Source organism: Columba livia, chromosome 2, assembly GCF_036013475.1.
Source record: "Columba livia isolate bColLiv1 breed racing homer chromosome 2, bColLiv1.pat.W.v2, whole genome shotgun sequence".
In the NCBI taxonomy this organism is placed as follows: Eukaryota; Metazoa; Chordata; class Aves; order Columbiformes; family Columbidae; genus Columba; species Columba livia.
In genome coordinates, this window is record NC_088603.1 from 115,885,297 (window position 1) to 115,902,906 (window position 17,610).

The 17,610-nt window shown below is 36.1% G+C and overlaps 1 long non-coding RNA gene across 1 annotated transcript in view; it reads right to left on the reverse strand.

Moving 5' to 3' along the window:
• Positions 1-12,266: 12,266 nt before the first annotated feature.
• The window catches only part of LOC110364778 (uncharacterized), a 46,447-nt gene continuing 41,103 nt past the window's right edge, over positions 12,267-17,610 (reverse strand). Inside the window, exons 2-3 of the long non-coding RNA XR_010470539.1 lie at positions 14,265-14,335; positions 12,267-12,405 (exon numbers count right to left, since the gene is read on the reverse strand). This is a non-coding gene — a long non-coding RNA (uncharacterized LOC110364778). The remainder of the gene's footprint in view (positions 12,406-14,264; positions 14,336-17,610) is intronic.

Below are 17,610 nucleotides of genomic sequence, written 5' to 3' on the forward strand. Positions count from 1 at the left end.
AATTTGAGTAATACAAGTTACATATATAAGGAAATACTGTAAAATTAGAGTGATTTTTACTGAAATCCTTTTCATTTTGAGGGTTGTTAGTTAGAGGACTGGTCATTTGAGGTAATGAGTTTTAATAACTGTTATCTACATACAGAAAAGCATGGAAATTTGCATGCTTCTTCCATTTTTTGTTTTGTTTTGTAAAAGAATTAAAATAGACTATCACAAGACTTTGAAACTGCAGGTAAGAAATGCTAAAGCTGTTGGATGTTTCAACCCAGTTTAGTGAGTACTTAAGTATAAATGCCTGAAGACTAGCACTGAAGTTGCATGTAGGCCAAAAAGCCATAGACAGAGAATTTGTACTTGTTTTCACAAATATGTAGAAACAAAAGTAACCCATAAACTTCATCTTTTTTTTTTTTTTTTTTTTCTGTAGACAATTATTTGTCTTTTTGGTTTTTATTGTAATCATATTGACAATTCAAGAGCTACTTTTCAACATGAAAAATTATAGAGCTTTGACATCCTGCCTCATGTACGCCAGTCACTGGTATATGTCATTATATGAACAGCATGCAATTTCTGTGAAGAACTGGAACCTCTAGCTCAAATTTACAGCTAGGGGGTTCAACTGATGTACTTTCAGCTGGTCTGCTTGACCTAATGAAGTGCCATCCTTCTACTGGTCTAGTAGAGATGAAGGTCCTGACAGAGAAAAATGTGACTGGCAGTTGATGATACCAAACGGCGTCCAGTGACCTGATTGCCATGGACCCTAAGATTATATCCTGTAGGACTGTTGCTTTAGGTGTTCCCACAGATCCTTCCTTGAGGTCACTGCCTATCCATACCTTACTGTCTCAGGTCCTCTTGGGGTCCCAGTTTCTCTGCAGGACCCATTTGATACACAATCACCACATACATAAACTCATTTCTTCCTGAAGAAAAAAAGCCCAGGTTCTCCAAATAGCTGCCCTGATTTATAATGTCATATTAGGATTCTGTTAGTATGCTCTATGTATAGCTGGAGCTCCAGTAATCATAGATAATGATGTTATTAAACCAGCATGGGAATGCTCTATGAAGTGTCACACAGCAGATTAGACTTTCATCTCTTGCCTATCACCAGAGCAGTAGGATGATTAAAATCACATGCTCATAGTGCTTTTCTGAGGTCTTGGAACCAAATTAAATTAATTATTTCTACAAGATTGTTACTCTTTTCTTTCCTTTTCAACTCTACAGGTATAAAGTGAAACTCACAGTTATCTTCTTTGGAAAGAGGACTCTTTGGGCAGATTCACAACTATGCATATCCTGGCCCTGGCTTGGTGGCCCAGAAGGCTTTGAAGTGAGAGTAGCAGACTGTGAGCATAAAACTAATTGCAAAATTTCAGTGTTACCAACACTGTAAATGATACTCAATTAGCTAGTTGACAAAGTTGCTGTCATAACAATGGTTGCTGCTACTACTGTTAATACAGACAATTTCTGACTTTAACAAGGAGTGTTATCTTTTCTGAAATTCATAAGTTGTTACGATAATAAATGAAATTACATGACTTAAAGGACCATGCCTTATTCTGACATATGACTTACTCAATTAGTGGCATAAATCTTACTGCACATCATGGAAAATGAGTCTCAAATGCAGTATCAGGAAAAGATTTAGGCTTCTGAATAATTTAAGAGCTTAAATATACATCAAATCTCAAGATTTTTTAATCAAGTTTTAGTATTTATACCTTTGAGTTGTTTACTTACTGTAATAGTGAAGACTTGTTAGTCATTGTGGAATAAGTATAATTAAAGTAAACCTCAGGAATAGAAAAAAAAAACCCTGTTTGTAAATCATTATCCTTAGTTTGTAATTTATCAACTAGAACCTCACCTTTTTTTTTTTTTCCTATATTTTTCTTTATTTTTTTTTCCCTGAAGAATCACAACATTGGGATGACTATGGTCAAGAGAGGAAAGCAGTTTTAATATTCCAATGTCTGCACCATAAAGGTCAAGTTACAGATCTTGTGCTCTTTTATTAAGGCAGAAAATATTTTAAAGCATTTCTGCTGACCCAATGGGTAATAAAGAATAGGGAGAGTGATTGATTTTTCTTATAAATTAATCTCAGGCCACTTTAAATTACTATACACCATAGCCAAGTTCTTTAAATTCCATTAAAAGGTGAATGGACAATCACTGACAATCTCTGAACATCTGGTTTGCATTTCAACATCTTTGCCTTGTGAATACTACTAAGATACAGTGCTAGTTGATATTTAGATAAATATGTTTTTGGGCGTGTTTCCATTACTTTGTTATCCTACCATTAATTTGTGCTGTGTGTAATAGTATGATGTATAAACTATACGGTAGAGTGTGTTAAATGCATGGTATATTTTTGTACAGTAGAGTTGTACAATGCATAGAAAATAAAAGCATGTGAAACAGTGAGCCTGTATCACAAAGTAACTGCAGAAGATAAAAAGCTGACTGGAGTAGCTCTATAACAATTTGGATGCCAGCTGGAGGTCTAAAATCATGCCTCTGTTGTAAGTACTACTGGAACACGATAGTAACTACAGCATGGTAATTAACTATTAAATCAAGAGAGCAGTATTGCACCCTCCCAACCTTTTTCTCCAGCCTCAGCTTTTTTACTTCAGTCTTGCCCTGGTTGTGCTTCAGGAAACCTGTTCAACCTAGAGAATCAATCCCATGTAAGCACTGCTTGAACATCACTCACCAAATTAAGCACAACATACAACCCTTATCTAGCACTTTTTCACCAGAAAAAGCTGCTAACAACATCTTTCACTGCAGCTTCTGTTTTGGAGTTTTGTATGAATGAATACTTTTTATGGAATCAGATAGTCAGGGTAAGCACACAAGTAAGAAAAAAAGGTTATTTTTTATAATTTTCCCTAATGGTTACTTAAAGCTTTCAGTTTCCAACATGCCAACAAAATTGTTAGCTAGAACAGCAGCAGAGATACAAATGACACTAATGTGCAGCCACAGTGATAGATTTAAAAATGTAAATGAGTATTTGCAGATTTTTTGAGAACAGAAATCATTCAGTTTCACCTAAGTTGTAAGGAACAATGTAAACAATGTTTATATATGTTATTCATAGCATTCCCCTGATCTTGCTGCAGAACCACCATGAGGTACAGATGATGTAGTGTTTTTTACCCTAGCTTCTCTCTTGAAGACCCCGAGGACTTCAGTATTCCCACAGCTGGGAATATGAAAGAAAAAAAAAAAAAAGAAGTGTTTCCTGTGTGTTTAACTAATCTGGAAAAGGCAAGATCCTATCTCCCCTCAGAACAAACATAAAGCACCTCAGGAGTGTGAGAAATTCCTCAGTATTGTCCTTCTACAGAGTGTTTCAAAAAGATGCACCCTATTTCAAAGATTTCAAATTAGATCCATCTTTTTGAAACACCCAGTATATCAGAAGTTTCTGAAGTTGTGGTACCATCAGTTATAATTTGTCCTTAAACTTTTCCAGGAACAGTGCACCTGTACAGAAACCTCAAAGTTCTAGCTAAACGCTCCATTGTAGCCTTTGATATCTTTATGTTATGATTAATTTAATACATTAATTAATTAAGCATTTCCATATTTATAATTGAGTGGTTATGCATGGGTAATTATCACATTACCACTTAAGTACCATAAACACCTTCTCTCACTGAAGATTTTTGTATCCCTTTTTGCTTTTCTTTGCAGTTTATATGTAACATTATTCAGCAAATACAAACAGTAAGATAAATATTTAGGTCCTAGAATACCTTAATTTTATTTTATATGTTGAAGTTTGTATTTACTGAATGATGCTGAGAAGCCATTATTACCTGACAAATAATAGACAGTAGTCATCATGGCTGATGACTGAATCCAACTTAATGCTAAATTGCTATAAGTTTTACAGCAAAAGTTGCAACTTTAGAAGTTAGTTTAAGACAATAAAATTTATAAAATTATGTTATACCACATTTTCTATCACAGCAGTATCTTAACCTATTATATGTTTTGTAGGCTCCATTTCTCTTCTGCTAGGTTGCAGATTCTTGTTTGGTGACATGACTGTGTAAGCTAATATCCACCCTCTTCCCAAGCACTTTTTCCCACCATCAAACTGCCTTCTGTTTGATGCTACCCACAGTTGCATCCAGCTGTTCATGCACTGAACTGCGGAATTGATCCAGCTGTAAAAGAGCTCAAACATTTTTTGCAAAGGTAATTTACCATAAATTAGATCATCAATCCAATCCATTCTGTGGCTGCATAAACACTTGTGTCAGCACTGAGCAGGGGCTCCTGGACCAGAAAAAGCCTGGGGAATGAGGGCAGGCTGGTACACTGCACAGCACAGTTGCTGTTGAAGGATCAAAGGCCCAATGTCCAGGACTCACACTCGACTGTAGAATATCTGGGACATATAATTGGCTCATTCTGACTAAGGCTAATTTTCATCATTATGCTATGTACATACATTTTTGAGAGGAGATGTTATGTTAACTTTCCGTATTTACTGAAAGCTAAGACTTACCTTTGCTCCCAAATGAGAAACTGGTAGCTGCAAATCTCACAGGCCCAAGAGGCTGCATTTCTTACATTTATTTATGAACCACCTTGTGCCTTGATCTTGCCTCTGGATCTGCTAGTGTGCCTGTCACTTAAATCATAGAGCTTCACAGATGCCCAAAGGGCCATACAATAAATGAAGATCAGAAGAGCTTTAAGCAAGATAAGAGTTAGAGAAATAAAAAAAATTGCCATGTTGGCTTCAACATCTTTTTTACTTTCAACCACTGAAAGATCTTTCAAATACTTAATTCTGTTTAGAGTATTTTCTGCTGAAACTGAAGATGATAATTTTAGTGTGCAGGTTTTTCTGTCATATCCTCTGACAAAACTGTTGAATAGCCACTTTGAACAATGGATTTGTGTTTTTGCAAAAAACTTTTAGGAACTCCCTTAATTTGTTTCATTCTAGTTTTGGAATAAGTGTTAATGTGGTCTTGAAGATTCACCTTTTGCTGAGAAATATCTAATTTGCAGTCTTCGCTCATCAACATTCACATGTTCCATATTACCTACCATCAGTTCAATTTCATTATGCTCTTTTTGAGTAAAACTGAATACAAGCTTGCCATGGTAATGGCTACTGTTAGCAGTAAGGGAACTTGGGCTCAGCACTCCAGTGCCATCCCAGTGCAGCACCAAAGCAATAGCTCCAGAAAGCTGAATTAGAGCTGGTAGTTGAAGCAGAACACATTTCCCATTCTCTCTACATTACTCCTGCAAGTGATATCTTTCAGAGCCAGTGCTTTCAGGAAGAAAAACAGCCTACTGCTCTTGAGTCTAGGTTATGCATCCATGAAACTACTCAGGCAGCAAGAGAAGTTGAATATTTCAGTATCTGTCTAGGCCTACTCCATGTTTACAGAAAAAAATACTGAATAAAAGGTGCTACATTTCTTTAATACCTACTAGTGCAGATTTCTAAGATAATCTTCCAACAAGGAGTGAAAGTGGAGCAGTTGTGTTTGAAAATACTTGCACATCTGGCAACTGTGTATTGAAGCTCCTTATTTGTTAACTCACACCCTTTGTGCTGCATCTGTTTAAGAAATCAGGGTACATGTCTCTATTGAAAAACAATTTCCTTGCAGATACATAGAGTACAGCCTGAATAAATCAGCTGGAAGGACTCAGAAATATACAGGCATAAAATGTGCACATTAATTGATGTGTTCAATAGCTGCCTCTGAAATTGCAGAGTAAGTTTTTTACACTAAGCAATGATAACAGTAAGTACATCGTGTTATCTTTCAAAAGCTGAACCAAAAGTGCCAAGGGTAAAAAAAATTTAACTTATTAGTAAAAGTCAGCCATATAGAGTCAGGAGATATGACTTTTCTAATGCATTTTATATTAGATCCATATTTTATACATGTAGAAGAAAAATTATGGGAGTACCCCAGGTCCTCTCTGATGCTAAGTAGAGCTTTGGAACTAAATTTATATACAGGATAATTATTAAAGGTAAAATTTCCTCTAGGCACAATCAGTGTAGAGCTGTTTACGGTAGATATCTGCACATTTTTATCAAATATTTTCTCAGTGTATGGAGAAAAGTTTTCTCACAGGGAGAGGATGTTATAATAGTCTAGCAGATTACCATCTTATGTGTAGATCTCGATATTGGCAGCACTTCTAATATACACTGCAAAATACTGTCTGTTTTGCACGTAACTTGAGGACCAGTAACTTGCTAACCTGAGCCTTTGAAGTTCACTAATCATGGAGCTCTTTAAATTGCTTTTTGTTGGCAGAGGAAATAAACTTGGAAGGAGTGAGGTCCTTCTGCCTTTTGAGCTCTGCAGACTGTGTACGAGAGCTCTGTGGCTGTAGCACAGAGACTGGTGCTTTTGCTCTCCACAGCAAGTTGCAGTGCAGAGGCCCCCAAGCTAGCAGAAAACGTTTGAATGCCAGAGCTGCAAGAAGTATAGACACACAGATGCCTGTGATTGCTGAGAACTAATAAGCCCTGCTAACAAGCAGGTCTATTCAGCTGGGATGTAGCACTGTGCTGATCCTGCTGCGCTGTTTTGGAAAGTATGTATGTTCAACACCCCAGTTCGCTGTGTAGATATACCAGCTTGCTCAGTGGTCTCCAATGCAATACACCGATAGGCTCTGAAAACTTGTTTGTGTCTTGAATCTCTAAAGATATGTGCAAGACGAAGCTTCCATGTTGAAAGGGTCACACTCCTGCCCAAAGATCTCATCTTGTTCTGTGTAAAAATGTGAGTAATCACTTTAGAAGATGACAGGAAAAGTCTCCATGAGAAATAATAGCAAATTAATTGTATGGTATTCACTCATTGAAGATGTCAGGCAGCTACTTATATGACTGACTATGGTTACATGTATTTGCACTGTATGTAATGAACATACTGTGGTTATGTACAGATTCAATTTTGTGAACAGTTCATTGAATAGTTCCAAAAGGTCAGAGCTCTACTGTGTGCTTCAGCAAAGAGGTGCACACAGTGGAGAGCAGTGGTGTTGTAGAGAAAATTATGGATGATTTCCTGACTACTTTGTCCATTCAGAAGCCAAAAATCTTCTTTGCATGTGCAACTTGTAGACAGTATGGATGCAGGTATGTTTAATGTCCAAAGACACACTTTGATTTAAATAAATAAATAGATAAATAAATGTCAGCAAGTGTGGAGACCTCCAAGTCTGGAAAGAATTGTTCTCCTTTAATACAAACAGACAACATTTAAAAAAAAATAAAAATCTGTCATTCTGTTATGTTTATTTTTTACTGTGTACAGACAGTCTCCATTCTTGATTTAGGAACTGTTGCCTTTGTCCTATGTGTTTGTGTCCTAAATGGACATGCCAAGGACATTCTAATGAGTAGCAGTCAACATTTTACAGTCATTAGCATAAGAAATATGTTACACTACCATTCAAAGACTACATTGACACATTATGAAGTTGTATTATTATTGTTATAACCTTTGACAACTTATCTTCAGCATCCTATATTGTTTGCTTCCTGATTACTTAGAGGACCTTTGTTCTCCTGTTCTTTACTTCTCAAAACAGTCAGTGGATTCAGTGTTTGTGTTGAACGAACAATCATCCCATTCATCACATAATAAATGGTTTATGTAGACTCTCACAGATTCAGTTTTGAGATCACTCTGATAACAAGTAGACTTTACAGTCCATCTTGAGCTATTAATTGGGTTTTGACTTAAGTGGCCTGGGACAGTAGATTTTTATGTGTATTTGTGGAACAATTGTGTGATTCAATCAAGCTTTCCCTTCTTTATTCCCTCCCTCCCCTCACCAATCCTTTTTGTTCCATGAGAATAGCTGGAAAAACAAGGAGCAAAAAGATTTTTTTTTTTTTTTGTTTACAATAGGATAAAAACATGGTTTGTATGCCTCGAGAAAACTAAAAAAAAATTCCTCCACAGAAGTTAATTCCTCTATTGGAATGACTGACCTGTGAAGCATTTCGTTATTCTGCCACTTCGTTTTGGCTTAAGTCAAAACAATTTCAAAAATTTAGAACAGAAGGAACAGGTTACCCAGAGAAGTTGTGGATGCCCCATCACTCAAAGTGTTCAAGACCAGGTTGGATGGGGCTTTGAGCAACCTGGTCTAGTGGAAGGTGTCTCTGCCCATGGCAGGGGGATTGAAACTTGTTGATCTTTAAGGTCCCTTCCATACCAAACCATTCTGTGATTCTTTGATTTTTAAAAAATTATTTATTTATTTAATGCAAAAACTTTTAACATTTCAGGGAACTGAAAATGGTTTTCAGTGACATGCTACATTTTCCCTCCATCTCCAGAATCTCTACTGCTCATTTGCACTACATGCCTGATAACTTTTTCAGCTTACCTGAAGGGTACTTCTGTTGAGCAGAGGTACTCCAAGGCAAAATCAATCTTCCTAATGGCAGAGAGAACTGTGCCACCTCAGTTGGTATTACAGGTTATTTAGCATAAACATATGTGTTCCCATTAAGGGCCATCCACATTCAACTGAAATGAGTCACTTGTGTAAGAAGTTTTGTTTATAAATCTCAGACTAATTTCCCTAGTCTATTCTGTATGTACCATGTGGCATAAAATTGTACAAATGTCAGCATGCAGCCTTGTAATACATTTCTCTGAGAACAAAATGTAAAGTCATTATGTAGTATATTTCTCAGCAGAATTATAAATAAATAGAACATGAAAAATAAAATCAGTTCTAAATGAAGACCTTCACTACTTATCTCCCAGTTAAAAATGCAAATATTTCCTCAGAAGCAACAACCCACTGACATGGTGGTTATATTGATACAGAGTTAATATAGATTATATTCACTATATGCACAGATAATGACCTGTTGATTAAAAGGGTCCATTGGCACTGTTTTTTATAACTGACGATATGCTCCACATACATGCACATGACTGTACTGTGACTGGCCTTGTCTGGAAGAAGGTTCTTTTCAGTCTTGCACAACACACAGACGTGGAGTCAGTCAGGTTTTCAACTTCTAGCTCTTGTAGAATACCTCTCTATTGAGTAAATATTTCTGACACCTTTTGGCTAAATCTGATCATGTCCTGCACAGACAATGACACACGTGCCATCAGAAGCCATAGTTTAGATGGTTATAAAGATTCACACTGTTGCTGTAATCCATATAGAACTTTATAAGACAGAAATTTATATCAGTCTTGAAAAGAGGAGACTTAAATACAGTACACACCAGAATAAAGCTGTTAATGACAGCTGTCAGGGTTATAAAGTCATTCCAGAAAGGAGGATTTTAAATTAGGTTTGTACTTTTGTGGTACACTATATGATACAATTTTTAATTACATGGTCACACTATTTTTTTCCCAAAATAAGCTTGCACGGCACCAGACCTTTTCTACAGATGATTCAGAATAATATCTTCAAGGCATGTGTTTCCTATAGTTGCACAAAAAGTACTGTAAGGTTATGTGGTTAAAGACTATCATGAATCATTTAATGAATAGGCAACTTCGATTATGACATTTCCTAACTTTCTAGTATTAAATTAAAAGTTCTTAATGTATTCATAAAGTATATTTTTCTGTACACTTATTTCCAACTTTAGTTTTCTTTTTGTTTGCTTTAGTTCATTATGTAGTCAAAATGAATTTAGTTTGCCTAATTAGAAGATACACAAGCCTATATCATCTGTAGAAATAGAGAATTTTCAGTTTAAATATGTGATAATTAAGAGCAAATGGGACCAAGTATTTAAAACAGTGACAGCTACGTATTTTAAAATGTTGAGATGCAGTTGTTTGGTTATAGAGAACACAAAAAGACAGCTGGAAAGATGCCAGTAAAGGCATACTTACTGAGAAACTTACTTTTATCTCAAAGATCAAAGGAACCCATGATCTTCAGCAAAAAACAGTTTGAAAATGTTGAAATTATAATGCACATTGCAGATGATAAGCAAAGTAATTGTTTAGCAATTTGTGGGAAGGTGGAGAGCTTTTACAAGAGAGCAAATGAAGGCATAAAGTAGCCCAACCACATGTTTACAGTCTGTCAGAGGCTGTCTTGAAAAGTGGAAGGATAAGAATAACCAGATATATTATTCAACTGAAACCATACCCATACCAAAAATCAGGATGTATTGTCACATAATTGGCACAACTGGGGACATCTAATCTTACTAATGTCTCTGTAATTGGTACAGACTATAAAAACAAAGGAATAAAGAACACAATTAGAATAATGAGTTAGACTGTTCAACCCTGACTCTTGGCAAGCACTTACCCAAATATTTCCACTGTGTACTCTCTCAGAAATAATTAATGTAAGATGGTATGCCTTCTTAACAAAATAGCTTGGCCATTTCTAATATTTATTATGCAGGTTAGTCATGAATGCTCACATACAGAAGAGAAGGTCACAGTTTTTGTATTTGCTCCCATTTTATCTTGCATGAAACTGGAATGAGAAAGCATTGTACAGGGGCCAATATGCCCCTTTACCCCACAATATTATAGCATTGATCGAGATAATAAGAAGACTTCAAATCATCCTAAAACATACAGAGGTTTAAGATAGGAAAGCTTTTTAAAAGCAAACCTCCTGTACCTGTGCTGAAAAAAGGAGATTTAAAGTAAATCCAGGGCTCTACATCAGCAAACATAAATGGTATTTTCTATTGACTCAGAGGATAGTTCCTACTTATGCCAAAAGTTAATTTGTCATCAAAGCACCATTCAAAGGTTTTATCTCCCACTGTTGCACGAAGAAATGAAGTTTAAGGATTAAATTTATTTTCCCTTTACTTTGATTTGTGTGTGGTTCTGCAATTCTGAAGGATTTGGGGTTTGCTCATAACTGCATGAGCTTTTTTACATTAGAGGACTAAAAGTTCAGAGAGGAGTTGAATGACTGAATCTTAACAGCGGCTACTGTCCTCACAGTAGGAATACACATATTATTCATAAACTGCTCTCACCAGATAATAATTTTGTTTGTGGTTTGTTTTAAATGAGCTGTCTAACATTCTGTAATTAATTCAGTGTACACGGCAGAAATGACAGATGGTTATGATAAAGGAACTTAATGCCTTGTGGAAGCAAGTCAAACCACAATCAGTAACAGATGTTTTCTGCAAAACCACATTGTGTGTGCATCCTACATTTATATATATATATATATATATGTAGTTGGAATATGGATCTATATATGTGTTTTTATGTGTATGTCTATCTATATCGCCAAATGTTACTTGAACACTTCCTCCACACAGGGCAATATTTGTGATGCTTCTTGGTGCAGTAAAGACCACATTTATCTCAGTAGTCATACAAAATTATTCTATCAAGGACAACTCCTTAAATTCTCCCTAAACTCTAGAAAACATTTACACAGATATCACTTTTGGTGACTTCTTTGAAAGGCAGAAATATACGGTTCTGGTTGCCAAGACAAAAAGTCGAAGCTATGGTTCCTGAAATTTTTGGAGTTGTGGTAATTCTATATAAAACATTGATAGTACTGTTTCTTAGAGATTTCAGAAAGCCAATTACTGGAACACACCAGTCAAACCGAGCTGGTGTTTAATGGTAGCCAGAATAGCTTTTAGTTTATGACTGGGTGTGGAGTCAGTGAAGCTATAGTATTACAGGCAGACACTGTTTTTTAACATTATCAAATGTTAGTCAAGATGCATAATCCACAGCATATATAAATACACATTTTTAAACCTAACCATCATAACTTCACAGAACAAACCTGATAGGTATAATACAGCTAAAGATGGACTGGGCATTTCATGACAATGTTTTCTATGCTGGGCTGCAATCTGCAAGATTAGTAGTCTCTCATTCAGTCTTGTAGTTTTACCAACCCTTTCTGTTGCAGGGAGACACCATGACTGAAAAAGTCCTTGGTACATGCTTGGGATCTAGTGTGTCATGAACAAACAACATAAGTATTCAGGAACTGGTTACTTAGTCTCTTGACTTTGGCTCCAAAAGGCTGAGAACCTGAACTGGGTATACACCCTGGACAAGACCCAGCTCCATATCCTCTTAATACCAGCATGCATGCCAATCCCTCTGCTCACACACCACTTATCTTTGCAGAAGAGAGCTGGATAGAAGCCACAGTGTACACTGAGAAGGTTACTGGCTTGAAAGATCAGAAGTCAGGACTGCAGAGGTATGTAGAGGTGGCTGTACTTTGCAAACCCTAGGTGTTCTGAACTGATGTGATTTCCCCTGCAACTCCAATCTCTTTCAGCTCAGCTGGGTTTCACTACTGCTTATGAAGATCTTTTCATCCAGATACATTGACACCGAATACCTATTTGTGCTGTTGGAGAGAAGAAAACAGAAATGAATGACTTCATTTAAATTCTGACACTTCTAAATCTGAAGAGCTCACTTGAAATACAGATAGAATGCAACCTGCTAGTTATAAGAAAAAAAATAAAACCAGGTGGGAAGTACTTAATCAAAAATTCTTTTGAGAATCATAACACTCTATTTAAGAAAATAACTCTTTAAAAGTAATCATCAGATATGTGAGTTAAAAAATTATAGGTCTGAATAAGGCTATTCAGGTATCTTGGATTACAGATATTTCTATTTATTTATCACAGCAAAAATTCTCAGTTCTTACTTCAGAGAGTAAGAACTAGTTTTAGTATCTTTACATTGTTACAGTGCTGTCTTTGCATAGTTTCCCTGCTTTTAGATTTTCTTGTCTTGGATTTGATCATTACTGTGATGCAGTAAGTAATCAAACCCTCAAGCAACTGAGGAGGGTTAAGTATCTCTCAGGTTATTTAGTGTCCTAAGATAAGAAACTCAGTTTTATAGAGCTATAGTGTATGAAAGAACAGTGTGGTTATGGAGTTAATGTTTTAATCAGGATCTAGGATATGTAGAAGTAAGGTTGCACATGCAATAACTTCATCTGTGGTAAACTAAGCGGAATTGTTGCCCAACTTCAAAGATCAATTTAATGGCAATCCTGAAAATCAAAGGCTGCAAAATCACAGAATCATTGCTGTAAATCAGTGTAAGAAGTGAGATGCTGAAGAGTGAGAGCTCATTGCCTCTGAGCTTGCACAACCAACTTTCTGGCTCTTAGCCTAATCATTAGACCAAATATTATGCTGTTTCGTGATGTGGATCCTATCTGGATTTCTGGTTTAGTTTTTGTCATGCAAAAGATGCTGCTAGACTTGAAGTAATCTCATTGAAATGAATAACTCATTTGAAAGTGAATGGGATAGAGGCCTGTCTTGGAAATGTTTAAAGATTTCAGAAGGCTACATTAAAGTACCCACACAAAGGGCCCTCCCAATTGTACTAAAGCTTTTACAAGCTTGTAGTCCCTCCAGATGGAATCTATTAGAGTCAAGGAGATTTGAATCAGAGATATTGTCATTCTTCCTGAGAGCTTCTGTTGTAAACAGACAATACTGACAAAAGTAACAGTAACCCAGATATGTGAATACCCATGAATAAATCTCACAGACATTCAGTCATGAGACTTGATTAGAACTCAAGTTCTGCCTCCAAAAGAGTCCAAAAATGTCCAGTTTTATAGGTTGCAATCATTGTAAAAAACACGTGTCCTGATTTTGTATGTATTTTGTACGGTCTGAGGCCCAATACAGAAAGCAAAACCAAATAAATCACATTGTAACATTATATAGGAAAAAGCAGGAGTACCACCACAGTATAAAATGGTATCATCAATTAAAAACAAAGTTTGAAGGCATTAAACTGGTACTCTGCAAGTTGCTTCATGGAAATATTTGAACATGCTACTTAAATTACGGAAGTACGGTGTCTTCTCACTTCAGTACTTCTCATAGAAACTGGCTGCAGTGCACTTGTTCAAGATATCCTAATTTCTCTTCTCTCAACCTTTAAGACCCAAGCACTGGGCAATATAATGAGAGGTGAAACTCAGGTAGGTTACGTGTTAGGTCTGAGCTGTCGTTGTCTTCACCTTTTCCAAGAGTCTTCGGATGGTGCTCTCCCATTAGGTAGCAAACTCCTAGATGCAACCCCACATTCCTCTTCCAGTAAGTGACCCATATGCCAGATGGACCCTGTCACAGGATGGCTGGCATGCGGAGTGACAGAGAGAGCAACATCTCAGTGCACACAGCAAAGGAGAGAGTGTGAGACAGGAGCTGGTGCACAGACACCCACCTTCAGCTTGTAAGAGTCGACAGGCAGCTGTTTGCCTGATGGCGTTCCCAAGTCTGCATCCGCTGAGCAGCCTGCAAGAAGACAACAGAGGAGCCTTTAGGGAACGGGTGCTGACTCAAGTCATCTACAAACGAGACTTGACTGTCGCCAGTACTATTGACTACTTAGAAATCCTAAGGGACTGTTCCATAAGGGAATCATCTAGTGCTTCACTTGCAAATCTACTTATTACTTTTTCACCTCCTATTTATTTATTTATTTATTTTTATGTGTGGCTGTTGGCTAATCAAATTATCATTTAGAGCTACTACTACCACTGCTGCTACTGCTACTGTTACTGCTTCTGCTACTCATCATTCGCATTTTCTTATCATATTCTTGCATACAGTATTTTTTCTTATCAAGATAATTATTGTGCTTGGAAATAGTACCCTTCCTCAAAACAATGATTTTTTAAAAATTTGGTTAATATGGGTTTCTCTTTGTTTAAGCACAGTGCAAAGTATGCCTTATAATGTTATTAAAATTTTAATTTCATGTGATGCCTATTGTCTATCATAAGTGTGACATTCTGATATGTGATTAGAATACAGAGAAAGTGAAGGAAATTTGATGAAAAAATATTATTGGGAATATTTATGCCTCTATCTGTGAATCTGGGTTTTTGTCCACTTCAAAATCTTCACATTCTTCATAAATGTCAAACTAGAGACTACAATAAAGTTTAAAAAATAACAGTCAGGGCATATAAGATGAAAAATACAAGAAATTGGAAATCAAGAAAATTTTTCTTTGGAGCACTTGAAATGCCTTACTAGGATTTTCTTCCTTTCTAGTTATATGTCATTTCTATGAATGTTACAAGAAGTAGGAAATGTATCTTTACCAGAATGCTTTTTTTTTTTTTTTTTTTCCTTTACAGGCTTTCATAGTGTCCTCTAGATTTTACCCTCCAGGTCAGAAAATTCTCCCCTGAATAAAAATAATTTTAGGACTCTGATATGGCAGTTTATCCTTTCCTTTGAATTGTTATTATCTAAATTTTAAATAAGAGTCTAAATGATAAAACTCACATTCTGGGTTTTTACTTAAATGACTTTTAATAAAATTACTTCAGCTTAGGCATAATCATTATAGAAGTCAGAAAATACCTTCTGTCCTGATATTTTTGATGTTGAAATGGAATAATTATCTATATAGCCCAGAAGGTTCAAATTCAATTTGCATTATCAATGATATAGTTGAGCAAACAGATGACAGTTCATATTAGGAAATCCACATATTATGTAATCATATAAATATCCTCACATATATATGTGTATAAATTATGGATGTATATCTATGTAAATGAGATTTCTTCATATTTGTCTGCTTTTCAAAATTTAATGACCAGACAGATGGGATATCCTGGATAATCTATTGCTTAGGAAAAAATTTCCATGAAAAGGAACTGTAAACTTGGACATTGGTAACAGCATACTAAAGATTGATTTGAATTTAAAATTTTAAACATGAACGCAGTGGGCCTTCACTTGACAGAACATTCCACTTCCAGTGGAAGCCAATTAACGGGCAGAAAGATGAGGATGCGGTAATTATAGATATTGTATAAGCCAGAGGAAAAAGGAGTTTCATTATAGTTATGATTCATACGGCCCTTAATTCCCACCAGTGCTAAAAGACAATAGCATGTCACAGTGCCACAGACTGATCAAAGTCTGGAATCCTCAAAACAACCATATCACACACAAAATGCTGTTACAGAGACTATGAGAGTCTAAGAGAACAAAAAAAAGTCTATGAAATACGAATACATGTCTCCAGCCTGGAAAATAGAGACGTCATTCTCACTATTGGAATGTCCCTTACACTACACGAGTATTTTCTCATTTGGTTCCTAGGCGTTTTCACAGTTTGACATTTCCTACAGTACATAATCCTTGCAACAAGATTTAGTGCTTACAGTACAATAACAAGCAGCAACAAGGCTTTTCTACATATTCCTCCAAGTCATTTTCCTTAGCGTGTGATCAGACTTTGAAAAATATGTTGGTTTGTAGCTGGTTTTGTCATGTAAGGTTCTGCATTTAGAAATAGCTGTGTGAGCAGCAGGATAATTTGTTCTCTAGCTTGGTCCCTGATTAGATTCAGGTCCGGAGGCAGAGTTTCTCACTAGATGTTACTGCGTGGGCTGAGATTTCTGAAAGAAGAGATTACCAGTTGTGATGATCTGTCCCGGAACTGGTACTTGTGTTGGCAATACAAATGACACTGTTTATCTGAGCTTCTTGCCACTGAAACCACTACAGCTGGCAAACTGGAGCCAGAATACAATAGTGGTATGAGAAAGAGGAAGCAGTAATTGTATTTCACTACAAATGTTTTTATATTGAAATCAGGAGACAGTATTAAACATCAAGAAAACAGATTTTTAAAAAGTAAATATAAACGTATCTATAACTATATAACTAAATGACTTGAAATCTTTCATCACTGGTAGTTTAGGATTTCACAATATCAAGAACTAAGGTCTAGTAAATAAAAACACAACAAATCAAAACAAGCAAGAAAACAATTGCAAAGAAAAAACACACCTCCCTGCTCCCAAACCTCCCCAGCAAAAACCCGAACACCATTCCACCCTCCACACCCCCTCCCAAACTGATAGCCGATTAATTCTGGAAGTTTCTTTCTAACAAACAAGCATTGCTCTACAGATAGAAACCCCATCTTTTCTGCTAACATGGCAGTAACTTAAGCTTCTTCCACTTGGTGTTGAAAGCCCCTTCTCTCAAATCCAAAACTTTAATCTCAAACAGCCAGAAGAACATTTCAGTCTAAGTAACAAATGTGTTGAAACATTAAGGAATGCAAGTCCACAACATGCCAGATAAAGCCCAAAGTTTGGCACTGAAGGTCTTTTATTTTGAGAAATTTAAAGGGTACACTTGATGCAAAATAAAACATGTCTCTTTTAACAGTATGTACATATGGTGGTGTATTTACTTATGTAAAGGATTTGTCTTAAATTCAATTGCACTCCAACTGTCTTGCAAAATAACAATATTTTAAGAAGCCCCACTCCCTGCTGGTTTTATTGCTGTGTGTCTATGAGAAGCACAGTATGCATATTGTTAGTTGTTTCTCTTAACAACATTAAATTAAAGTCTTATGCAAAGCATCAGGAAAAACTGCAGTATTCTTAACAAAAGGTCAGGTAAATCTCTTACCTTCTTATCCTTTCTCCATAGCTTCTGAATAGAAACATACACTGTTTCCTCAAGATTGAGAAGCATTACTTAAAGACCCCAAATGATTCTTCTCATCCCAAACCCCTGTAAATCTA